The 25,988-nt window shown below is 36.3% G+C and overlaps 1 protein-coding gene across 1 annotated transcript in view; it reads right to left on the bottom strand.

The window, feature by feature from the left end:
- The window catches only part of rap1aa (RAP1A, member of RAS oncogene family a), a 53,232-nt gene extending 29,581 nt beyond the window's left edge, over positions 1–23,651 (bottom strand). The window contains exons 1-2 of the mRNA XM_085444815.1: positions 23,571–23,651; positions 20,556–20,685 (exon numbers count right to left, since the gene is read on the bottom strand). The gene's annotated coding sequence lies outside the window, so the exon portion shown is untranslated. The remainder of the gene's footprint in view (positions 1–20,555; positions 20,686–23,570) is intronic.
- Positions 23,652–25,988: the final 2,337 nt, after the last annotated feature.

Below are 25,988 nucleotides of genomic sequence, written 5' to 3'. Positions count from 1 at the left end.
TTTAACATTAGAGTCTATGGAAGAGTTGGAGGGAGGAGGCTGTGCATTGGTGACATTTATGAAAGAACCATAACACCTAGTACAATAGTAAACACATTGGATGAAAGAGGACAGCGATGGCTACGTTTTGAGGGTAAAATCATACCTGTAGAGCAAACGCTGCGGACACAGCAGCAGTTTTAAAAAAGATTTTAAGATTAATTTTTTTGCTCCTCTCACTCTAGCAGTTGAGCTGCCTCACTCTAGCCCCAACATTCCGTCCCATACACACCCATTATAAACTCTGAAACGGGTGAAAAAACATCATGAAACTTAAACTGGAACTGAAGAAAAAGTATAATAGATATTGAAAAGATAAATACAAGTTGAATAGTTGAATGTCTTGTCTTCGTTTTAAAGTTTGAATGGTGGCTCTATGTCAATGTATGTGGAAGTAGTAAGAGTTTAAAAATGAGTAAGTTGAATGAGAATTTGAAGGGTCTCCCCATTGAAATACATGGGAAATTTTTGTTGAATAAAGTTGAATAAAATTAAAAATATAAATGTTAAAAATGAGAAAAGTAGAAGCAGTCATGTCCAAAATAATAGGAATCTAATGGTGTTTGAATGGTTTTTCTAAGTTGAACGGTTTTGAAGGAGTAGGCTTTTAAAAAACGTACGGAAAAATAATAAAATATAACTAGAAAGTGCATTTTCTGAAGAAACTGCAGTGTGAATGCTTGAATCTGAATGTATGCACTGAAATGAATTAATTGCTGAATTTTGAGTTAAAAATATTGAATGAGATAAAAAAAAAACAAAAAAAAAAAACGAATTTAACCTGAAAACAAAGGTGCTGAACTGCTAAAAGCTGAAGGTTACACAGAAGAAGGAGTTGGAAAAAAACTGAAAATGTTTTAAATGTAAATTAGAAAACCCTAAGAAATGAGAAAAGAACATTTAGAGTCAGAAAACATCTGAATGAATATTAAAAGGTCATATTCTTTGAATCACTGAATGACTCAAATGTGATCCCTCCACTTTGATCCACACAGTTTAAAAAGTTTAAATGCCTGAGCTTTGAAAGATACGGTGTTGGAAAGAGAACAATAATGGCGACAATTTGAGGGTAAAATGATGGCTGTAACACTGTGGACACAGCAGCAGTTGAAAGAGAAGTGCTTAAGATGAATCTTGGCAGAGTGGCAGGCAGAGCTCGTTAAGCAGGCAGGTGTGAGCCTGGTTGCTATAGTGACTGCACCCAATGGCTCCATACACACGACACAGACATGCACCTCACTTTTGCTGCTTAAAATGAACAGAAAAGTCAGGCCGAAACAAATCGTTCCCAAATTAAAAGTACAAGTCGTATTGACAAAATTCTTTCACCGTGAGCGACAGCAGCTTCTAGTCTACCGAATTCTCAGTTTTCATGCCTGTGGAGTTTATTATATGGACGTGGTGACAGTGGAAAGACACCATGCTCTTCTGATTTTCAAACGAACCTTCTGAGCCATTTTAACATTAGAGTCTATGGAAGAGTTGGAAGGAGGAGGCTGTGCATTGGTGACATTTATGAAAGAACCGTAACACCTAGGACAATAGTAAACACATTGGATGAAAGAGGACAGCCATGGCTACGTTTTGAGGGTAAAATCATACCTGTAGAGCAAACGCTGTGGACACAGCAGCAGTTTTAAAAAAGATTTTAAGATTAATTTTTTTGCTCCTCTCACTCTAGCAGTTGAGCTGCCTCACTCTAGCCCCAACATTCCGTCCCATACACACCCATTATAAACTCTGAAACGGGTGAAAAAACATCATGAAACTTAAACTGGAACTGAAGAAAAAGTATAATAGATATTGAAAAGATAAATACAAGTTGAATAGTTGAATGTCTTGTCTTCGTTTTAAAGTTTGAATGGTGGCTCTATGTCAATGTATGTGGAAGTAGTAAGAGTTTAAAAATGAGTAAGTTGAATGAGAATTTGAAGGGTCTCCCCATTGAAATACATGGGAAATTTTTGTTGAATAAAGTTGAATAAAATTAAAAATATAAATGTTAAAAATGAGAAAATTAGAAGCAGTCATGTCCAAAATAATAGGAATCTAACGGTGTTTGAATGGTTTTTCTAAGTTGAACGGTTTTGAAGGAGTAGGCTTTCAAAAAACGTACGGAAAAATAATAAAATACTAGAAAGTGCATTTTCTGAAGAAACTGCAGTGTGAATGCTTGAATCTGAATGTATGCACTGAAATGAATTAATTGCTGAATTTTGAGTTAAAAATATTGAATGAGATTAAAAAAAAACAAAAAAAAAAACGAATTTAACCTGAAAACAAAGGTGCTGAACTGCTAAAAGCTGAAGGTTACACAGAAGAAGGAGTTGGAAAAAAACTGAAAATGTTTTAAATGTAAATTAGAAAACCCTAAGAAATGAGAAAAGAACATTTAGAGTCAGAAAACATCTGAATGAATATTAAAAGGTCATATTCTTTGAATCACTGAATGACTCAAATGTGATCCCTCCACTTTGATCCACACAGTTTAAAAAGTTTAAATGCCTGAGCTTTGAAAGATACGGTGTTGGAAAGAGAACAATAATGGCGACAATTTGAGGGTAAAATGATGGCTGTAACACTGTGGACACAGCAGCAGTTGAAAGAGAAGTGCTTAAGATGAATCTTGGTACAGTGGCAGGCAGAGCTCGTTAAGCAGGCAGGTGTGAGCCTGGTTGCTATAGTGACCGCACCCAATGGCTCCATACACACGTACACAGACATGCGCCTCACTTTTGCTGCTTAAAATGAACAGAAAAGTCAGGCCGAAACAAATCGTTCCCAAATGAAAAGTAAAAGTCGTATTGACAAAATTCTTTCACCGTGAGTGACAGCAATGTCTAGTCTACTGAATTCTCAGTTTTCATGCCTGTGGAGTTTATTATATGGACGTGGTGACAGTGTAAAGACACCATGCTCTTCTGATTTTCAAACGAACCTTCTGAGCCATTTTAACATTAGAGTCTATGGAAGAGTTGGAAGGAGGAGGCTGTGCATTGGTGACATTTATGAAAGAACCGTAACACCTAGGACAATAGTAAACACATTGGATGAAAGAGGACAGCCATGGCTACGTTTTGAGGGTAAAATCATACCTGTAGAGCAAACGCTGAGGACACAGCAGCAGTTTTAAAAAAGATTTTAAGATTAATTTTTTTGCTCCTCTCACTCTAGCAGTTGAGCTGCCTCACTCTAGCCCCAACATTCCGTCCCATACACACCCATTATAAACTCTGAAACGGCTGAAAAAACATCATGAAACTTAAACTGGAACTGAAGAAAAAGTATAATAGATATTGAAAAGATAAATACAAGTTGAATAGTTGAATGTCTTGTCTTCGTTTTAAAGTTTGAATGGTGGCTCTATGTGAACGTATGTTGAAGTAGTAAGAGTTTAAAAATGAGTAACTTGAATGAGAATTTGAAGGGTCTCCCCATTGAAATACATGGGAAATTTTTGTTGAATAAAGTTGAATAAAATTAAAAATATAAATGTTAAAAATGAGAAAAATAGAAGCAATGTTGTCCAAAATAATAGGAATCTAACGATGTTTGAATGGTTTTTCTAAGTTGAACGGTTTTGAAGGAGTAGGCTTTCAAAAAACGTACGGAAAAATAAAATATAATAATAACTAGAAAGTGCATTTTCTGAAGAAACTGCAGTGTGAATGCTTGAATCTGAATGTATGCACTGAAATGAATTAATTGCTGAATTTTGAGTTAAAAATATTGAATGAGATTAAAAAAAAACAACAAAAAAAAACGAATTTAACCTGAAAACAAAAGTGCTGAACTGCTAAAAGCTGAAGGTTACACAGAAGAAGAAGTTGGAAAAAAGCTGAAAATGTTTTAATTGTAAATTAGAAAAACCTAAGAAATGAGAAAAGAACATTTAGAGTCAGAAAACATCTGAAAGAATATTAAAAGGTCATATTCTTTGAATCACTGAATGACTAAAATGTGATCCCTCCACTTGGACCCACACAGTTTAAAAAGTTTACATCTCTGAGCTTTGAAAGACAAGATGTTGGAAAAAGAACAACGATGGCGACGTTTTGAGGGTAAAATGATGGCTGTAACACTGTGGACACAGCAGCAGTTGAAAGAGAAGTGTTTAAGATGAATCTTGGCAGAGTGAGAGAGAGAGCTCGTTAAGCAGGCAGGTGTGAGCCTGGTTGCTATAGTGACTGCACCCAAGGGCTCCATACACACAGACACAGACATGCACCTCACTTTTGCTGCTTAAAATGAACAGAAAAGTCAGGCCCAAACAAATCGTTCCCATATGAAAAGTACAAGTCGTATTGACGAAATTCTTTCAGCGTGAGTGACAGCAGCTTCTAGTCTACTGAATTCTCAGTTTTCATGCCTGTGGAGTTTATTATATGGACGTGGTGACAGTGGAAAGACACCATGCTCTTCTGATTTTCAAACGAACCTTCTGAGCCATTTTAACATTAGAGTCTATGGAAGAGTTGGAGGGAGGAGGCTGTGCATTGGTGACATTTATGAAAGAACCATAACACCTAGGACAATAGTAAACACATTGGATGAAAGAGGACAGCCATGGCTACGTTTTGAGGGTAAAATCATACCTGTAGAGCAAACGCTGCGGACACAGCAGCAGTTTTAAAAAAGATTTTAAGATTAATTTTTTTGCTCCTCTCACTCTAGCAGTTGAGCTGCCTCACTCTAGCCCCAACATTCCGTCCCATACACACCCATTATAAACTCTGAAACGGGTGAAAAAACATCATGAAACTTAAACTGGAACTGAAGAAAAAGTATAATAGATATTGAAAAGATAAATACAAGTTGAATAGTTGAATGTCTTGTCTTCGTTTTAAAGTTTGAATGGTGGCTCTATGTCAATGTATGTGGAAGTAGTAAGAGTTTAAAAATGAGTAAGTTGAATGAGAATTTGAAGGGTCTCCCCATTGAAATACATGGGAAATTTTTGTTGAATAAAGTTGAATAAAATTAAAAATATAAATGTTAAAAATGAGAAAAATAGAAGCAGTCATGTCCAAAATAATAGGAATCTAACGATGTTTGAATGGTTTTTCTAAGTTGAACGGTTTTGAAGGAGTAGGCTTTCAAAAAACGTACGGAATAAGAAAATATAATAATAAAGATTAGAAGAACAATACTGTGAATGCTTTTCAAGCATTCACACTAATAATAAAGATTAGAAGAACAATACTGTGAATGCTTTTCAAGCATTCACACTAATAACTAGAAAAATTTGCATTTCCTGCGAAAATGCAGTGTGGATGCTTAAAGCTGAAGCTGTATGCAAAAAGTAGCTGAAAAAGCTGAAAAGTTGCAGAAATTGTAAAAACTTTGCAGAAGCAAAAGAAGTTTGCTAAAATGGAATAACTTAGCAGAACTGCAATATCTTAGAGGAAACATAATACTTGGCAGAAATACAATAGCATAGCAGAATTTAGCAGAAATATTGTAACTTACCAGAAACATGATAACTTCTCAAAAATACAAGAATTTAGGAGAAATAGTATAAGATAACAGAAAGAATATATTTAGCCAAAAATACTTAAACATTACAGAAACACTATGATTTAGAAAAATAGTACAACAGAGCAGAAATATTGTGATTTACCAGAGACACTGTGATGAACTATGAATATTGTAATTTTAAATTGAGACTATGTTTTAGCACAAATATTATAATTTGGCAGAAATACTATAATTTAGCAGAAATACTATATTAAGCACAAATCCTATAAAAAGCAGAAATGGTATGATTAAGCACAAATACTACATTTAGTAGAAATACTTTGTTTTAGCACAAATCCCATAAAAAGCAGAAATACTGTACTATGATTTAGTAGAAAAACTATAATTAATCAGAAATACTAAATTTAGCAGAAATACTATATTAAGCACAAATACTATGAAAAGCAGAAATAATATGATTAAGCATAAATACTACATTTAGCAGAAATACTATATTAAGCACAAATCCTATAAAAGCAGAAATAGTATATTAAGCACAAATCTTATAAAATAGCAGAAATAGTATGATTTAGCACAATAGTAATAAGTTAAACAGAAAAATTGGAAAAGCAAAATGGACAGCTGAAAAAATGCTGAACATGCTGAGGGTCCCTCAAATATACTTGTTAAATGACAAAAATCTGCAAAAAAATTTATTACAGCCACACAATCACAAATATGTACACATGAGGAAACACACATGCACAGAGAGACCCACACACAAGATCCAATTCAGTCAACCAGTCTAAATATATTGAATTTAAATCTTAGAATGAGATCATCCCATTAAAAGCCTTTCTCTCTCTCTCTCTCTCTCTCTCTCTCTCTGTCACACACACACACACACACACACACAGGGAGAGAGAAGTAAGTTTCTAGGTCAGCCTGGGAGCTGGTGAATTTGAATCCACCAATCAGAGAGGCTGTGCACTTTTCCCCACCAAAACAGGTGCATCTGTTTACACACGCAGCAGCACAGAGAGACACAGGATTTTTGCAGTCTATTTCTCATAGTGACGACTCCCCTCAAACAAATGACCGTAATTTCCTAACCGTAGGGGCTAGAACGGTCATTCTTACACCGTTTTGTTCAGAAGAGATGGGGGAATCTTCAAGTGTTGACAATTTAATATTAAAATATGAATTTTTAGAGATATATGACATGGATGACTTGTTGACTTAGAAGCCACGAATTCCCCAATATGCAAATTTGAATGCCTGAGACCACATATGTGATTGGCTGGCTGGGAAGCCGTGCAGGCCCTGATTTGTGGATTTGAATTCCTCAGCCCTCAGATATGATTGGCTGGCTTAGAAGCCACGAAGGCCCCAATATGCAAATTTGAATGCCTCAGGACACTTATTTGATTGGCTGGGAAACTGTGCAGGCCCTGATTTGAAAATTTGAATGTCTCAGTCCTCACAGAGGATTGGCTGCCTGGGGACCTGTCAGAAATATATAGAAATACTATTATTAAGCATAAATACTACATTTAGTAGAAATACTATGTTTTAGCACAAATACTATAAAAAGAAGAAAAACTATAATTTAGCAGAAATACTATATTAAGCACAAATCCTATAAAAAGCAGAAATACTATAATTTAGAACAAATAGTATAAAAAGCAGAAATATTATAATTTAGCAGAAATACTATGTTAGGCACAAATCCTATAAAAAGCAGAAATACTATAATTTAGCAGAAATACTATGTTAGGCACAAATCCTATAAAAAGCAGAAATACTATAATTTAGCAGAAATACTATATTAGGCATAAATCCTATGAAAAGCAGAAATAGTATGATTTAGCAGAAATACTGTATTTAGCACAAGTACCGAAAAGTACCAGAAATACTATGATTTAGCAGAATAGTAATAACTTATTGAAACACAAATGCACAGAGGGACACACAAACACAGGCTCTAATCCAGTCAACCAGTCTAACTATGTTCAATTTAAATCCTACAATGACATGCTGCCAAATAAGGGCAGGGTCCTCTCTCTCCCACTAAACAAACACACACACACACACACACACACACACACACACACACACACACACACACACACACACAGGGAGAGAGGACTAAGTTTCTAGGTCAGCCTGGGAGCTGCTGAATTTGAATCCACCAATCAGAGAGGCTGTTTACGTTTTCCCGCCAAAACAGGTGCATCTTTTTACACACGCAGCACAGAGACATAGACCTGCTTCTTTCAGTTTATTTCACATAGTGAGGATTCCCCTCAAACAAATGACCATAATTTCCTAACCATAGGGGCTAGAGCGGTCATTCTTACACCGTTTTGTTCAGAAGAGATGGGGGAATCTTCAAGTGTTGACAATTTATCATTAAAATATGAATTTTTAGAGATATATGACATGGATGACTTGTTGACTTAGAAGCCACGAATTCCCCAATATGCAAATTTGAATACCTGGAGCCCACATACATGATTGGCTGGCTGGGAAGCTGTGCAGGCCCTGATTTGTGGATTTGAATTCCTCAGCCCTCAGATATGATTGGCTGGCTTAGAAGCCATGAAGGCCCCAATATGCAAATTTGAATGCCTCAGGACACATATATGATTGGCTGGGAAACCGTGCAGGCCCTGATTTGAAAATTTGAATGTCTAAGTCCTCACAGAGGATTGGCTGCCTGGGGACCTGGCAGAAATATATAGAAATACTATGATTAAGCATAAATACTACATTTAGTAGAAATACTATGTTTTAGCACAAATACTATAAAAAGCAGAAATACTATAATTTAGCAGAAATACTATATTAAGCACAAATCTTATAAAAAGCAGAAATAGGATGATTAAGCATAAACACTACATTTAGCAGAAATACTATGTTTGAGCAAAAATCCTATAAAAAGCAGAAATACTATATTAGGCACAAATCCCATAAAAAGCAGAAATAGTATGATTAAGCATAAATACTACATTTAGTAGAAATACTATGTTTTAGCACAAACAGTATAAAAAGCAGAAATATTGTAATTTAGCAGAAATACTATATTAGGCACAAATCTTATAAAATAGCAGAAATAGTATTATTTAGCACAATAGTAATAAGTTAAACAGAAAAATTGGAAAAGCAAAATGGACAGCTGAAAAAATGCTGAACATGCTGAGGGTCCCTCAAATATACTTGTTAAATGAAAAAATCAGCAAAAAAATGCACAGGGAGAGAGAAGTAAGTTTCTAGGTCAGCCTGGGAGCTGCTGAATTTGAATCCACCAATCAGAGAGGCTGTGTACTTTTTCCCGCCAAAACATGTGCCTCTTTTTACACACGCAGCACAGAGAGGCACAGGATTATTGCAGCCTATTTCTCATAGTGAGGACTCCCCTCAAACAAATGACCATAATTTCCAAACCGTAGGGGCTAGAGCGGTCATTCTTACACCGTTTTGTTCAGAAGAGATGGGGGAATCTTCCAGTGTTTACAATTTATCATTAAAATATGAATTATTAAAGATATTTGACTTGTAATGCACCATAACTGAGTAGAGCGAAGCAAAAACTGCCTTGACTTGCCCTCAAACAACGCTTTCTAACTCGAAATCTATTTGGAGTATCGATATCATTCTTTCACCGTAAGAGACAGCAGGCTTTGGTGAACAATCATGGAAATTTTCAGGTCTCTGTGGAAATCCAACAAAAAGTTATGACGAGAGAAAAAAGTGGTTCATTTCCACAGTTTGAAATCTGAAGAAATCTGAGCGAAGGACGAATTTCCTACCCTCAAACAAGTCCAACTCATTTCAGAACGGTAATAGGTGAGAAAGAAATTCTTGAATTGTGAGCGTCAGGGGTGTCTGAAGATATTCGGGGACAAGCCTCATGTCTTAACTTTGCTTCGTTAAGGAGATATGACGATTCGAATATGCCTCTCATTACAGAAATCCAGCGGTGATTTTGAACAAGCTCTCCATTCACTTTATATGGAGAGTTTTCTGACCTTGTGTTAGTCTGAGGAGATTTGCAAAAATTCTATAAATCCCACAACAATGATGGTGACATTTTCTGAAAGCCAGCAAAAATACCTACGTTTTGATGTATAATTTGTGGAAGTTGAGTGAAAATTGAGCAAGTAGCAGGAAGTTGTTCGGACATGAAGTGAAAATTGCAAAACCTTCAGTGGCACACTGGAAGCCAAGAGCATAGCAACCATAACAACACATGTATTTTGTGAAAAATCACAATTTTGCAACTCAAAACTTTAAGAGGCATAAAAGTAAAACAGTAAAAGATTTGAAAAAGCTGAATCATACCTGAATAGCCCAATAATTTGTGAACATTTTAAAGTTTGAATGGTTGTTCTAGGTGAAAATATGAGGAAGTAGTTAAGTTTCAAAAACAAGCAAATTTTAGCAGAATTGCTGAAGTTTCCCATTCATTTCAATGGGACAAATTAAAGGAAAAAAGCTTAATATTTTAAAAAGTATAATAGTTAAAAATAGCAAAAGTCATAGCGCACATTAGCAGAAATAGCAGAATAGTTTAAAATTTGAACGGTGAAAATCGGCTGAAAATTGTGGAAGTAGTTAAGTGCCAAAAAGTGTACGGAAGCAACTAGAATAATAATAAAGAATAAAGAGAAACAGGAACTCAATAGTGTGGATGCTTAAGCATCCACACAATAATAATAAAGATTAGAAGAACAATACTGTGAATGCTTTTCAAGCATTCACACTAACTAGAAAGTGCATTTTCTGAAGAAACTGCAGTGTGAATGCTTGAATCTGAATGTATGCACTGAAATGAATTAATTGCTGAATTTTGAGTTAAAAATTTTGAATGAGATAAAAAAACAAAAAAACAACAACCTGAATTTAAAAAACGAATTTAACCTGAAAACAAAGGTGCTGAACTGCTAAAAGCTGAAGGTTACACAGAAGAAGGAGTTGGAAAAAAACTGAAAATGTTTTAAATGTAAATTAGAAAACCCTAAGAAATGAGAAAAGAACATTTAGAGTCAGAAAACATCTGAATGAATATTAAAAGGTCATATTCTTTGAATCACTGAATGACTCAAATGTGATCCCTCCACTTTGATCCACACAGTTTAAAAAGTTTAAATGCCTGAGCTTTGAAAGATACAGTGTTGGAAAGAGAACAATAATTGCGACAATTTGAGGGTAAAATGATGGCTGTAACACTGTGGACACAGCAGCAGTTGAAAGAGAAGTGTTTAAGATGAATCTTGGTACAGTGGCAGGCAGAGCTCGTTAAGCAGGCAGGTGTGAGCCTGGTTGCTATAGTGACCGCACCCAATGGCTCCATACACACGTACACAGACATGCGCCTCACTTTTGCTGCTTAAAATGAACAGAAAAGTCAGGCCGAAACAAATCGTTCCCAAATGAAAAGTAAAAGTCGTATTGACAAAATTCTTTCACCGTGAGTGACAGCAATGTCTAGTCTACCTAATTCTCAGTTTTCATGCCTGTGGAGTTTATTATATGGACATGGTGACAGTGGAAAGACACCATGCTCTTCTGATTTTCAAACGAACCTTCTGAGCCATTTTAACATTAGAGTCTATGGAACAGTTGGAGGGAGGAGGCTGTGCATTGGTGACATTTATGAAAGAACCATAACACCTAGGACAATAGTAAACACATTGGATGAAAGAGGACAGCCATGGCTACGTTTTGAGGGTAAAATCATACCTGTAGAGCAAACGCTGCGGACACAGCAGCAGTTTTAAAAAAGATTTTAAGATAAATTTTTTTGCTCCTCTCACTCTAGCAGTTGAGCTGCCTCACTCTAGCCCCAACATTCCGTCCCATACACACCCATTATAAACTCTGAAACGGGTGAAAAAACATCATGAAACTTAAACTGGAACTGAAGAAAAAGTATAATAGATATTGAAAAGATAAATACAAGTTCAATAGTTGAATGTCTTGTCTTCGTTTTAAAGTTTGAATGGTGGCTCTATGTCAACGTATGTGGAAGTAGTAAGAGTTTAAAAATGAGTAAGTTGAATGAGAATTTGAAGGGTCTCCCCATTGAAATACATTATAAATTTTTGTTGAAAAAAGTTGAATAAAATTAAAAATATAAATGTTAAAAATGAGAAAAATAGAAGCAATGTTGTCCAAAAGAATAGGAATCTAACGGTGTTTGAATGGTTTTTCTAAGTTGAACGGTTTTGAAGGAGTAGGCTTTCAAAAAACGTACGGAAAAATAAAATATAATAATAACTAGAAAGTGCATTTTCTGAAGAAACTGCAGTGTGAATGCTTGAATCTGAATGTATGCACTGAAATGAATTAATTGCTGAATTTTGAGTTAAAAATATTGAATGAGATAAAAAAAACAAAACAAAAAAAAAAAACGAATTTAACCTGAAAACAAAAGTGCTGAACTGCTAAAAGCTGAAGGTTACACAGAAGAAGAAGTTGGAAAAAAGCTGAAAATGTTTTAATTGTAAATTAGAAAACCCTAAGAAATGAGAAAAGAACATTTAGGGTCAGAAAACATCTGAAAGAATATTAAAAGGTCATATTCTTTGAATCACTGAATGACTAAAATGTGATCCCTCCACTTGGACCCACACAGTTTAAAAAGTTTACATCTCTGAGCTTTGAAAGACAAGATGTTGGAAAAAGAACAACGATGGCGACGTTTTGAGGGTAAAATGATGGCTTTAACACTGTGGACACAGCAGCAGTTGAAAGAGAAGTGCTTAAGATGAATCTTGGCAGAGTGGCAGGCAGAGCTCGTTAAGCAGGCAGGTGTGAGCCTGGTTGCTATAGTGACCGCACCCAATGGCTCCATACACACGGACACAGACATGCACCTCACTTCTGCTGCTTAAAATGAACAGAAAAGTCAGGCCGAAACAAATCGTTCCCAAATGAAAAGTAAAAGTCGTATTGACAAAATTCTTTCACCGTGAGCGACAGCAATGTCTAGTCTACCTAATTCTCAGTTTTCATGCCTGTGGAGCTTATTATATGGACGTGGTGACAGTGGAAAGACACCATGCTCTTCTGATTTTCAAACGAACCTTCTGAGCCATTTTAACATTAGAGTCTATGGAAGAGTTGGAGGGAGGAGGCTGTGCATTGGTGACATTTACGAAAGAACCATAACACCTAGGACAATAGTAAACACATTGGATGAAAGAGGACAGCGATGGCTACGTTTTGAGGGTAAAATCATACCTGTAGAGCAAACGCTGCGGACACAGCAGCAGTTTTAAAAAAGATTTTAAGATTAATTTTTTTGCTCCTCTCACTCTAGCAGTTGAGCTGCCTCACTCTAGCCCCAACATTCCGTCCCATACACACCCATTATAAACTCTGAAACGGGTGAAAAAACATCATGAAACTTAAACTGGAACTGAAGAAAAAGTATAATAGATATTGAAAAGATAAATACAAGTTGAATAGTTGAATGTCTTGTCTTCGTTTTAAAGTTTGAATGGTGGCTCTATGTCAATGTATGTGGAAGTAGTAAGAGTTTAAAAATGAGTAAGTTGAATGAGGATTTGAAGGGTCTCCCCATTGAAATACATTATAAATTTTTGTTGAATAAAGTTGAATAAAATTAAAAATATAAATGTTAAAAATATGAAAAATAGAAGCAGTGTTGTCCAAAAGAATAGGAATCTAACGGTGTTTGAATGGTTTTTCTAAGTTGAACGGTTTTGAAGTTATAGGATTACAAAAAACGTACGGAATAGATAAAATATAATAATAATAATAACTAGAAAGTGCATTTTCTGAAGAAACTGCAGTGTGAATGCTTGAATCTGAATGTATGCACTGAAATGAATTAATTGCTGAATTTTGAGTTAAAAATATTGAATGAGATTGAAAAAAAACAAAAAAAACCCGAATTTAACCTGAAAACAAAGGTGCTGAACTGCTAAAAGCTGAAGGTTACACAGAAGAAGGAGTTGGAAAAAAACTGAAAATGTTTTAAATGTAAATTAGAAAACCCTAAGAAATGAGAAAAGAACATTTAGAGTCAGAAAACATCTGAATGAATATCAAAAGGTCATATTCTTTGAATCACTGAATGACTCAAATGTGATCCCTCCACTTTGATCCACACAGTTTAAAAAGTTTAAATGCCTGAGCTTTGAAAGACACGGTGTTGGAAAGAGAACAATAATGGCGACAATTTGAGGGTAAAATGATGGCTGTAACACTGTGGACACAGCAGCAGTTGAAAGAGAAGTGCTTAAGATGAATCTTGGCACAGTGGCAGGCAGAGCTCGTTAAGCAGGCAGGTGTGAGCCTGGTTGCTATAGTGACTGCACCCAATGGCTCCATACACACGTACACAGACATGCACCTCACTTTTGCTGCTTAAAATGAACAGAAAAGTCAGGCCCAAACAAATTCTTCCCAAATGAAAAGTACATGTCGTATTGACAAAATTCTTTCACCGTGAGCGACAGCCATGTCTAGTCTACCTAATTCTCAGTTTTCATGCCTGTGGAGTTTATTATATGGACGTGGTGACAGTGTAAAGACACCATGCTCTTCTGATTTTCAAACGAACCTTCTGAGCCATTTTAACATTAGAGTCTATGGAAGAGTTGGAGGGAGGAGGCTGTGCATTGGTGACATTTATGAAAGAACCATAACACCTAGTACAATAGTAAACACGTTGGATGAAAGAGGACAGCCATGGCTACGTTTTGAGGGTAAAATCATACCTGTAGAGCAAACGCTGTGGACACAGCAGCAGTTTTAAAAAAGATTTTAAGATTAATTTTTTTGCTCCTCTCACTCTAGCAGTTGAGCTGTCTCACTCTAGCGCCAACATTCCGTCCCATACACACCCATTATAAACTCTGAAACGGGTGAAAAAACATCATGAAACTTAAACTGGAACTGAAGAAAAAGTATAATAGATATTGAAAAGATAAATACAAGTTGAATAGTTGAATGTCTTGTCTTCGTTTTAAAGTTTGAATGGTGGCTCTATGTGAACGTATGTTGAAGTAGTAAGAGTTTAAAAATGAGTAAGTTGAATGAGAATTTGAAGGGTCTCCCCATTGAAATACATGGGAAATTTTTGTTGAATAAAGTTGAATAAAATTAAAAATATAAATGTTAAAAATGAGAAAAATACAAGCAATCATGTCCAAAATAATAGGAATCTAACGATGTTTGAATGGTTTTTCTAAGTTGAACGGTTTTGAAGGAGTAGGCTTTCAAAAAACGTACGGAATAGATAATAATAAAATAGAACTAGAAAGTGCATTTTCTGAAGAAACTGCAGTGTGAATGCTTGAATCTGAATGTATGCATTGAAATGAAATAATTACTGAATTTAAGTTAAAAATTTTGAATGAGATTAAAAAAAACAAAAAAAAAAACCCGAATTTAACCTGAAAACAAAAGTGCTGAACTGCTAAAAGCTGAAGGTTACACAGAAGAAGGAGTTGGAAAAAAACTGAAAATGTTTTAAATGTAAATTAGAAAACCCTAAGAAATGAGAAAAGAACATTTAGAGTCAGAAAACATCTGAATGAATATTAAAAGGTCATATTCTTTGAATCACTGAATGACTCAAATGTGATCCCTCCACTTTGATCCACACAGTTTAAAAAGTTTAAATGCCTGAGCTTTGAAAGATACGGTGTTGGAAAGAGAACAATAATGGCGACAATTTGAGGGTAAAATGATGGCTGTAACACTGTGGACACAGCAGCAGTTGAAAGAGAAGTGCTTAAGATGGATCTTGGTACAGTGGCAGGCAGAGCTCGTTAAGCAGGCAGGTGTGAGCCTGGTTGCTATAGTGACCGCACCCAATGGCTCCATACACACGTACACAGACATGCGCCTCACTTTTGCTGCTTAAAATGAACAGAAAAGTCAGGCCGAAACAAATCGCTCCCAAATGAAAAGTAAAAGTCGTATTGACAAAATTCTTTCACCGTGAGCGACAGCAATGTCTAGTCTACCTAATTCTCAGTTTTCATGCCTGTGGAGCTTATTATATGGACGTGGTGACAGTGGAAAGACACCATGCTCTTCTGATTTTCAAACGAACCTTCTGAGCCATTTTAACATTAGAGTCTATGGAAGAGTTGGAGGGAGGAGGCTGTGCATTGGTGACATTTATGAAAGAACCATAACACCTAGTACAATAGTAAACACATTGGATGAAAGAGGACAGCCATGGCTACGTTTTGAGGGTAAAATCATACCTGTAGAGCAAACGCTGCGGACACAGCAGCAGTTTTAAAAAAGATTTTAAGATTAATTTTTTTGCTCCTCTCACTCTAGCAGTTAAGCTGCCTCACTCTAGCCCCAACATTCCGTCCCATACACACCCATTATAAACTCTGAAACGGGTGAAAAAACATCATGAAACTTAAACTGGAACTGAAGAAAAAGTATAAAAGATATTGAAAAGATAAATACAAGTTGAATAGTTGAATGTCTTGTCTTCGTTTTAAAGTTTGAATGGTGGCTCTATGTCAATGTATGTGGAAGTAGTAAGAGTTTAAAAATGAGTAAGTTGAATGAGGATTTGAAGGGTCTCCCCATTGAAATACATTATAAATTTTTGTTGAATAAAGTTGAATAAAATTAAAAATATAAATGTTAAAAATATGAAAAATAGAAGCAGTGTTGTCCAAAAGAATAGGAATCTAACGGTGTTTGAATGGTTTTTCTAAGTTGAACGGTTTTGAAGGAGTAGGCTTACAAAAAACGTACGGAAAAATAAAATATAATAATAATAATAACTAGAAAGTGCATTTTCTGAAGAAACTGCAGTGTGAATGCTTGAATCTGAATGTATGCACTGAAATGAATTAATTGCTGAATTTTGAGTTAAAAATATTAAATGAAATTTTAAAAAAACAAACAAAAAAAACCAAATTTAACCTGAAAACAAAGGTGCTGAACTGCTAAAAGCTGAAGGTTACACAGAAGCAGAAGTTGGAAAAAAGCTGAAAATGTTTTAATTGTAAATTAGAAAAACCTAAGAAATGAGAAAAGAACATTTAGAGTCAGAAAACATCTGAATGAATATTAAAAGGTCATATTCTTTGAATCACTGAATGACTAAAATGTGATCCCTCTGCTTGGATCCACACAGTTTAAAAAATGTAAAAGTCTGAGCTTTGAAAAACAGTGTTGGAAAGAGAACAACGATGGCGACGTTTTGAGGGTAAAATGATGGCTGTAACACTCTGGACACAGCAGTAGTTGAAAGAGAAGTGTTTAAGATGAATCTTGGCAGAGAGAGAGAGAGCTCGTTAAGCAGGCAGGTGTGAGCCTGGTTGCTATAGTGACTGCACCCAAGGGCTCCATACACACGTACACAGACATGCGCCTCACTTTTGCTGCTTAAAATGAACAGAAAAGTCAGGCCGAAACAAATCGCTCCCAAATGAAAAGTAAAAGTCGTATTGACAAAATTCTTTCACCGTGAGCGACAGCAATGTCTAGTCTACCAAATTCTCAGTTTTCATGCCTGTGGAGCTTATTATATGGACGTGGTGACAGTGGAAAGACACCATGCTCTTCTGATTTTCAAACGAACCTTCTGAGCCATTTTAACATTAGAGTCTATGGAAGAGTTGGAGGGAGGAGGCTGTGCATTGGTGACATTTATGAAAGAACCATAACACCTAGGACAATAGTAAACACATTGGATGAAAGAGGACAGCGATGGCTACGTTTTGAGGGTAAAATCATACCTGTAGAGCAAACGCTGCGGACACAGCAGCAGTTTTAAAAAAGATTTTAAGATTAATTTTTTCGCTCCTCTCACTCTAGCAGTTGAGCTGTCTCACTCTAGCCCCAACATTCCGTCCCATACACACCCATTATAAACTCTGAAACGGGTGAAAAAACATCATGAAACTTAAACTGGAACTGAAGAAAAAGTATAATAGATATTGAAAAGATAAATACAAGTTGAATAGTTGAATGTCTTGTCTTCGTTTTAAAGTTTGAATGGTGGCTCTATGTGAACGTATGTTGAAGTAGTAAGAGTTTAAAAATGAGTAAGTTGAATGAGAATTTGAAGGGTCTCCCCATTGAAATACATGGGAAATTTTTGTTGAATAAAGTTGAATAAAATTAAAAATATAAATGTTAAAAATGAGAAAAATACAAGCAATGTTGTCCAAAAGAATAGGAATCTAACGATGTTTGAATGGTTTTTCTAAGTTGAACGGTTTTGAAGGAGTAGGCTTTCAAAAAACGTACGGAAAAATAAAATAGAATAATAATAAAGATTCGAATAACAATACTGTGAATGCTTTTCAAGCATTCACACTAATAATAAAGATTAGAAGAACAATACTGTGAATGCTTTTCAAGCATTCACACTAATAATAATAAAGATTAGAATAACAATACTGTGAATGCTTTTCAAGCATTCACACTAATAAAGATTAGAATAACAATACTGTGAATGCTTTTCAAGCATTCACACTAATAAAGATTAGAAGAACAATACTGTGAATGCTTTTCAAGCATTCACACTAATAATAAAGATTAGAAGAACAATACTGTGAATGCTTTTCAAGCATTCACACTAATAAAGATTAGAAGAACAATACTGTGAATGCTTTTCAAGCATTCACACTAATAATAAAGATTAGAAGAACAATACTGTGAATGCTTTTCAAGCATTCACACTAATAATAATAATAAAGATTCGAATAACAATACTGTGAATGCTTTTCAAGCATTCACACTAATAAAGATTAGAATAACAATACTGTGAATGCTTTTCAAGCATTCACACTAATAATAAAGATTAGAAGAACAATACTGTGAATGCTTTTCAAGCATTCACACTAATAATAAAGATTCGAATAACAATACTGTGAATGCTTTTCAAGCATTCACACTAATTAAATGACAGCCAAACAGGTAAGGTTTTTAAAAGACTACAAGTAATAAGTAATGACCCTAACACTGGTGCTGGGAGCCAAACAACCTACTGTGGCAGAGCATTGGATCTAAACCAGAACCTGCTGTCATGAAAAGTGTCTGATGAAACAACAGATGCCAAAATGTGCTATCAGCAGTGCCTCTGCCTGACATACAAGCAAAAGAAGTCCTGACAACTGAGATTGACTGGAGTCTTCATTTTTAGTGTGCCTGGAGGGCAATAAGCTCTTAGGATAAGCACTGATGCATTTTGAATAGTGAATCTACTGACTAGACACTGATGTCAGTGTGAACACCCCCGTCAGTATCCACAACAATGAGAAGTCACTGTTGACCACAGAGGATTGAAACCTAATCATTCGTCTGCCAAAAAATTTTGCTCGACTTCCCACCCACTATCAAGAGACTTCATGATGATACGGGCGTCACCTCTTTACACAAAAAAAGAATTAGAAAAAAGTTTGAAAAAAGATGGGCTTACTCTCTCCAGGAATTCAAACCAGTATTTTTCCTGGAGGTAAAACTCAAGAAAGAACTACATCTGCAATACAAACATGTAAACTTTAATCTGAAGCACACTGTGAGGCAGATTCTGACAGTGACACTGCAGTCAGCAGGTAAGCCACAAATAACTTCATCTCATTATAATACAGAGGAGAAAGGCCACAGAGAATGACCCGTCATTAAACTCCATCAGCCTGACACATTTCTGTAAGCGTGACCTAGAAAATATTGGCAGAGGAGACAGGAGATGTCAAAGGAATGAAAATGTTTAGGATGAAGACAGGCATTTTAACTGAAATCTGCCCGTTATTCTCCAGAAACCCCTCACTGAATGTAAAGTGAGATTATACCAAGTTAAATTACTGCCTCTCATTTTATCATCACACTCGTCAATGCTGTGGGTTTTCATCTACTGCCTGTTTGATTATTTAAGAGGAAACTTCAGTAGATCTGACTAACTTCCTGTGTGCTTTCAGTGTTGACTGATTGAAGAATTTTCATTTTAACTTGAAAGTGCAGAAATAACAACCAGTAACAACAATGACAAAGTTTCAAAGTAGTATTAAAAAAGAGGCGTATTTTAAATGTTATTCTGAAATGCAAATGTAATGTTCATTTGATGTATAAATGTCAAAGAGGGGGTGATGCAGGCTAAAATCTCATTTGAGAGCCTCTTTGAATCTACTAATTATGCTAGGTCTGTGGGACCTTTGTCAAATGTTGAGCCAAACAATACAAAAACCACTCTGTCACACTCGAACAGCATTTGCAATTCTAATGACGACGTATGAAGCATCACCAGAAACCCACAGTGTGAGGCAGGCACACGAGGCCCTCTACAAAGCGCCATTGTAATGACCCTCATCTACTCGAGTACGCCAAACAGAAAACAGAGATCAGAGCGAGCAGGACCACTGCACTGAAATCATTATTGTGGCGAGGAGGGTAGGTGTGCACGTTGAGACGCCAGCGTGTGCCTGATGCATTGGTTGATGCATAAAAATGAAGGCTGCGGAAAATGAAACCGTGTTTAAAATGTAAATTTATGTAGGTGTCGCAAAACTTGCTTCAAAGCCTTGGTATCAGATAAGAAAACTAAGCCTTCCGGTGATTAGATATGAGCCTGGATTCAAACAGTGGCCCTATCGAGCATGCGAGCTGTGGCCACCTTCGCTAATCCCACTCATTAATTTTTGCTGGCTTTGGTAATGAGAGTACGTGCCTGTGAATGCTAGCAGCACTGACAACTAAATATTCAACTCCATTTACAAATGAACAAAGACCCTTAAAATCCATTTTTAAAAATGACACATTAGCCATTTCCAGGTCCAAAGGCAAACACACAGCGAGGCACTGAGAGTTAAAAAGGTCTAAATTATTCTTCAATAAAATGCTGAAGTGTGGCTGTTTTCCCAGATGTTGTAAAAAAGGTTAGTGTCCAGGCATAAATGAAAGAGAATTTCCAAAACTGAGCAAGAAGAAGCTAACTACTTACAAGATGATATACCATGTTCAGACTTCAGTAGACACTAGGACATGGACATATTTTCATTCTGTGAATAAAACACAACAAACAAAACTGCTCAACTCACTGTGTACACGGCTGCTGAAGATTACAACTCCCTCTACATCTGGGGAGGAGGGGCTGGCAGATCCTCAGGTACAGGGATGTCAACAGGAAGGGTCCAAGGGTCGCTCAGGTGCCAGCAAGGCCACGCCAAACTGTTCAGACAGGAAAAAAGTTCTAAATTGAACAATTATCATCCAGCAGGAATGACAATTACAATTTGACATAACTGCACATCAACTTTGGGAGCAACTTTTGTTTTCTTTCAAACAAATTTTCTTGAATGCCAACTACAGATATAGAAGAAAACTAACCAAACGTTGTCAAAAATGACACTAATGGAAAGAGTGGTGCTGAATTATGGTTGTATTGCTTAGTGTTTCTTGCAGTGAAAGAAATTCAGCTTGAGAACTGCCAGCACAGGCATCAACTCGTAAAATGCTCTCGCGCAACCTTGTTGTAAAGTCCTATATAAGAGTTACTAACAGGCAGCTAGCTTGACTTTTAACAAATGCCGATACGCAATAATAACCTATTACACCAGCAAAGATACAACCCACCAATGTGAGGAATCTCCTCCCATTAAGCACTGAAGCAGCGCATCTGTTAAGTTTGTGCTGAGGGACAATGATTTCAGGCACTGACAATGAACAAGTTGCACTTTACAACTTGTTCTCCAATTTGTCTTTCTCTTATTTTTGTATATTTCTCCTGTTTGCTATTTATTCCTGCTGTTATTCCTATTTACATTTTAATTTGACACAGTTAGTGTGGAGCACCCACAATTTCGTTGTACAAGTGCAATGACAATAAAGAGCTATTCTATTCTAGGTGACTGGCAATAGCTACCCACTCAAGGCAATTTTTATCCAGTTTCCTCATTGATGCATTATATAAATAATTTCATTACTCCGAGATTAACTAATTCAATCTGTCACAGTTTCTAAGTGTGGATGGGCGCAGCACAAGCTCACGCCTGGACTTCCACATGCTTTGAAGTTAATGTGCGCATATGGCTGCTATACTGATGGATCATAATCATCATCAAATGAGAGAAAAAAGGAGGAGGATACTTCCAACAGGTCTGGAGCCAATTACAGTTGGCTAAATCATTCAGCGTATATCATAGCTTGTATATCAACCTGCAAAGATTTGACATGTTGAAACCAAGAAGTTATGGAAACTCAAACAGGCCAAATTCTACCGGCCAGCTGTTCTGCTACTACAAAACAACTTTTTTGGGGCGGGACAGTCATAAGTCAAAATTTAACTCACTAAACTCAAACATCCGAGACGTTAATTCAAAATTTCAACTTAACTCTGTCAGTCAGGAAGCTCCCCCCCCCCCCCTTTCCAGTGGTGGACACAAGTTTCAATAAGAAATGCACTCCTGGAGCGTTATTCCCTTTCATCTGTGCATTCTATGCCACACATTGTACATTATGGAGGGTAGATGGGCTCTTCTGTCACCTGGCAGCTAATCTATCAGTCATTATAAATGAAATGCTGCTTCATTTGTTTTACGCTGCAGAAACTTCAGCTAATAGAACTGAAAAATGATTGTTCCTATTAGAGCTCTTTAAAAATAACTAAAAAAATAAATAAATAAATCACAGGGAACATTAAATGAGTAGAAACCTTTCACTCAATTACGGTTAAAACAAACAAGCAAAAAAATAACTTACCGGTAAATATGATTTATTACAAACTCTTAACACCTGATAGGGAAAAAAGCCATTTCATTCCGAGCAAACATTACACCAGTCACACAAAAGAAGGTGATCAGAAGCACTGTAAAACTCTACTGTGGTGCGTTTGTGCAGTCACATGGAGAGCTTGATGGACGACTCTTTATGGCTATTTAAATAAGCTAAGCTCAGCTGTCATGTTACATAACAAACGCAAAGTTACTCACTGTTTACAGGACCTGTTGCTGATCAACAAACAGACAGTAAAATATGCTGTTCTGAACTATTTAATCACACAGAGTAATATTTTTTAGACCCCTGTTTCCAACCCTGAGAGATACTAGTATCATGTGTCAGAGCCAGAGGGAGGGGGGATTTCAACTTAAAAGCACAAAAAAATACTTAAGTTAACTTCCCTAAATAAATAAAACATGTTTTTGAAGAAGTCTTTAAAGTAAAACTTTATACATTAAAACAGAAGGCTTCCATTCGACAATTAAATGACAACTTGTTTTCGGGATAACTTTTGTAACGTAGTTAGTTTCGAAAGGAAGGGTGTGGCTTTTAGTTTCTCAGCGCAGCAGACCTTCCCTGTCAAGCGTATTAAAACAACCAGTCACAGAGAGAAGTATCACCAGTTAAACACGAAACAAATGTGAGCCGAATGCCAAGTCTGGGAGTCTAAGATGCCCCAAAAGTAGTCACACTTCGACAACTCAAATGTTAGCATTCTGCTAGCACATTCCGGTGAAAGCTAGCTAACGTCCTAGCCCGGAAAAGACATGGCGAAGCTGTGCGGGACAAACGCCGCGTTAAGTAATGTCGGTTCCGCGGAAGAAATTCCATCGAGTTCACGGTTTAATATTAGTTCCAGTTTGACAAACTCTATTTTAAGTTGCGCTACGGGTAAAAGAACTGTTTAGCAAACACCGGGGCTAATAAGTTAGCTAGACCGTTAGCACAAGAGTGAACTCTTAAAAATAGCTTTTTCTGTTTCATCTGATGCTAACGACTCTGGTTACGCACAAGTTAGCAAACAGACATGCCACTAAACATGTTAGGATAAATGTTTAAAAATATAATCGGATGTTAAAGGACTTGAACCGCAAACCACATTTGCACCGATAACTCATTAGTTACTTGTTAGCACCTCAATCTAAGTTAGCTTCGAAGCTAAGCTATTTTACCACCACTATTATTTAATTACGGCGGAACTAGAAGTAACTCTGGTGTCTCATCAGAGACAAACAAATGCTTAGAGACTAATGATCAAAACAATGAGGACACGGCCCTAACAATTACTCACTAAAATAGCAGTTTTACTTTGAGATAGAGCTGCAGAGGGCACTCACCGTGTTCCGCTATGTGTGCGCTAACTGAAGCTGTGGATGTACGGAAGGGTAGGGGGAGGGGGGGCAGAGAGACCGTCGTGTTTTGATTGGACCAGGATCAGCCAATCACTGCAATCCAGGTTACGGTTCAATTACAACCTCTTCACTTTGAAAACAAGCTCCAGTTACATACTAGAAGTGGGATAAAGCTTAAGGTAAATAACATTACACAATTTGGCATTTATCATATAATCTTGTGTACAGACTTAAACTCTTCTGCTTCGGACTCGATGAAAACAACACTTTAAGTTGTTTTCCTCTTCATTTAACTCTAACAAACTATTCATATTCTATATGGCTTCACTTATGGTTTAGATCACATTTGACCAGGGCCAATTAATTCTTACATTACATGTCTGCAACAAAATTTGAACTACAGATCAATTTTGAATATATAAAAGCTTATCTGACATTAATAAATGGACGATTAATTCTTTTTTAATGATTCACAGAGCAGGGAGAGTGTATTTTTATGGGTTTGACAAGAATCGTTTTTTAGAGAAAAACAAATCTCCCATTTTACCAAAGAAATGAAAACAAAGCACTTATAAAGATATTTTATTGAAAGTTGGCAAGAACCTTTGGCGCTAATGGGATTTATTATATAACCACGTATAAACACTAAAACTGGTAAACACCGTCCTCCCTTCTTTGTCATAAAACAATACTAATAACTACCCTTTATAATTATCAATATTAGTTAAACATTAATTAACACTTAATTACTGCTTATTGCAAATTTCTCTGTATACATTTAAAGCAGTGGTAGGAAACGAGTGTGTGGGACTTCAGGTGTCATTATAATCCCCACTTTTGAGCTCTGTTTTAGTCACACTTCAGAGTAAATGGATTTGTTTGCTTTTGCATTATGTCTTACATTGTGGGTCCTTGTGCTCGCAAGTGTAAAGGACTCACAGTTTACTTTTTTCGTCTTACTGATCATTCAAAGCACTTTTAACTACATCGCTTTATTCTATACACTTCGAGCATTTTATCTACCTCACATCCCTGACCAATTTAGAATTACCAGGTAACATAACGTATTGTGAAGTGGCTCTCATGTCTGTTCCAAGGCACCACCTCTTAAGGCACCCTCTGACCTCTGTACGACCCATGTTCTGTGTGTGCACCATATATGATCACTCCTATGCCTTTTTACTGTTACAATCTCCAATTTCCTGTTTTCTGTCTATTCAACACATTATGTTGTGATAAAAATATATACATCTCTACATATCATTTTTGTGTTTTTCATGGCTGGACCCTCAGGCTTACCAGGGTCCCTTCCCGGGATGCACTCTTAGTGCAATAACTGTAAATTTGCCACCTTGTCACCATGTACATTCATTCAGCTGCACTTTATACTCAGGCACTGTTGAATATATGCAGACTGTAATTAATTTACCATTTCATTTGCTTCCTACCTTCCCTGTACATTAAGAGCAATATGTCTGCTTTACTTATTTGACATAAATCTGTGCATTTTTCTTTTATTTCTGGCTAAAGGTTATGTTAGGTTACAGGAAATGCCTGTAATTGTAGAGTTAATCCTAAACAACGAAAGTGTTTTCACCATTTTGGCTCTGGCGGGGAAACCCCCTGATAATATAATATAAATAGCACTCACCGTGGCAGCTGTTCTGCTTTAAGTGCCTTCAATATATTTACACTATTATTAGCAGTAGTTTTACTTCTAATACATGATAATAACACTGCACTACATATTTACGTCCATTCAGCATAACTAACTTTATGCTCATGCTGCTGGGAAACTGTAACAGACATACGAAAACTATATTTACAGTAACCAATAAGGAAATACATTTAATATTAAAAGATGATTAATTTAACGTATGATGACATCTTTGTTTTTTAAGAGTCTCTGTATGTATAGAAATGGCTGATAAGCATTTCTCATGCTTTCTAGAGCATACAAATAAACAGCAGAGGATGAACATCCACCGTTCTCTCCTTAAAGCATCAGATTTTCACGGTTAAGGCTGCAGACAGTGGTCTCTTATCTGTTTATATTCGCAGATCTTGAGCAGCTCATAAGTTCTCAGAATATAGATTTGGCTCCCTGAAAGAGAAGAGAAAGCACAGCAGAGGGAAAGACTCCAGATTATAAAAAGTAGCACAGCTGCACTGAGGACGGATGTCTGGCAGGTGATTTTTGAAGTGACGTTTGAAGCTGAATCCAATAACGTGTTCTTTGATGTATATAATGCACAGTGATGTGATATAAAAAGCCATTCATGTTGCTGTGCTTCCTCATTTTGGAGTGCCAGATTTAAAGTGACAGGGACGGCATGTTTTCTGACAGCTATACAGTTTTTTTGTCAGATAAACGTTATTTAAAGTGTCACATTGGTTCTGTTC

The sequence above is a fragment of the Copadichromis virginalis genome, linkage group LG20 (genome assembly GCF_057382275.1).
Source record: "Copadichromis virginalis isolate Kocher_CV1m ecotype Utaka linkage group LG20, C_Virginalis_male_GT1.1, whole genome shotgun sequence".
In the NCBI taxonomy this organism is placed as follows: Eukaryota; Metazoa; Chordata; class Actinopteri; order Cichliformes; family Cichlidae; genus Copadichromis; species Copadichromis virginalis.
The sequence above is the reverse complement of the archived record's forward strand: the minus strand, read 5'-3'. Positions and strand labels throughout refer to the sequence as shown.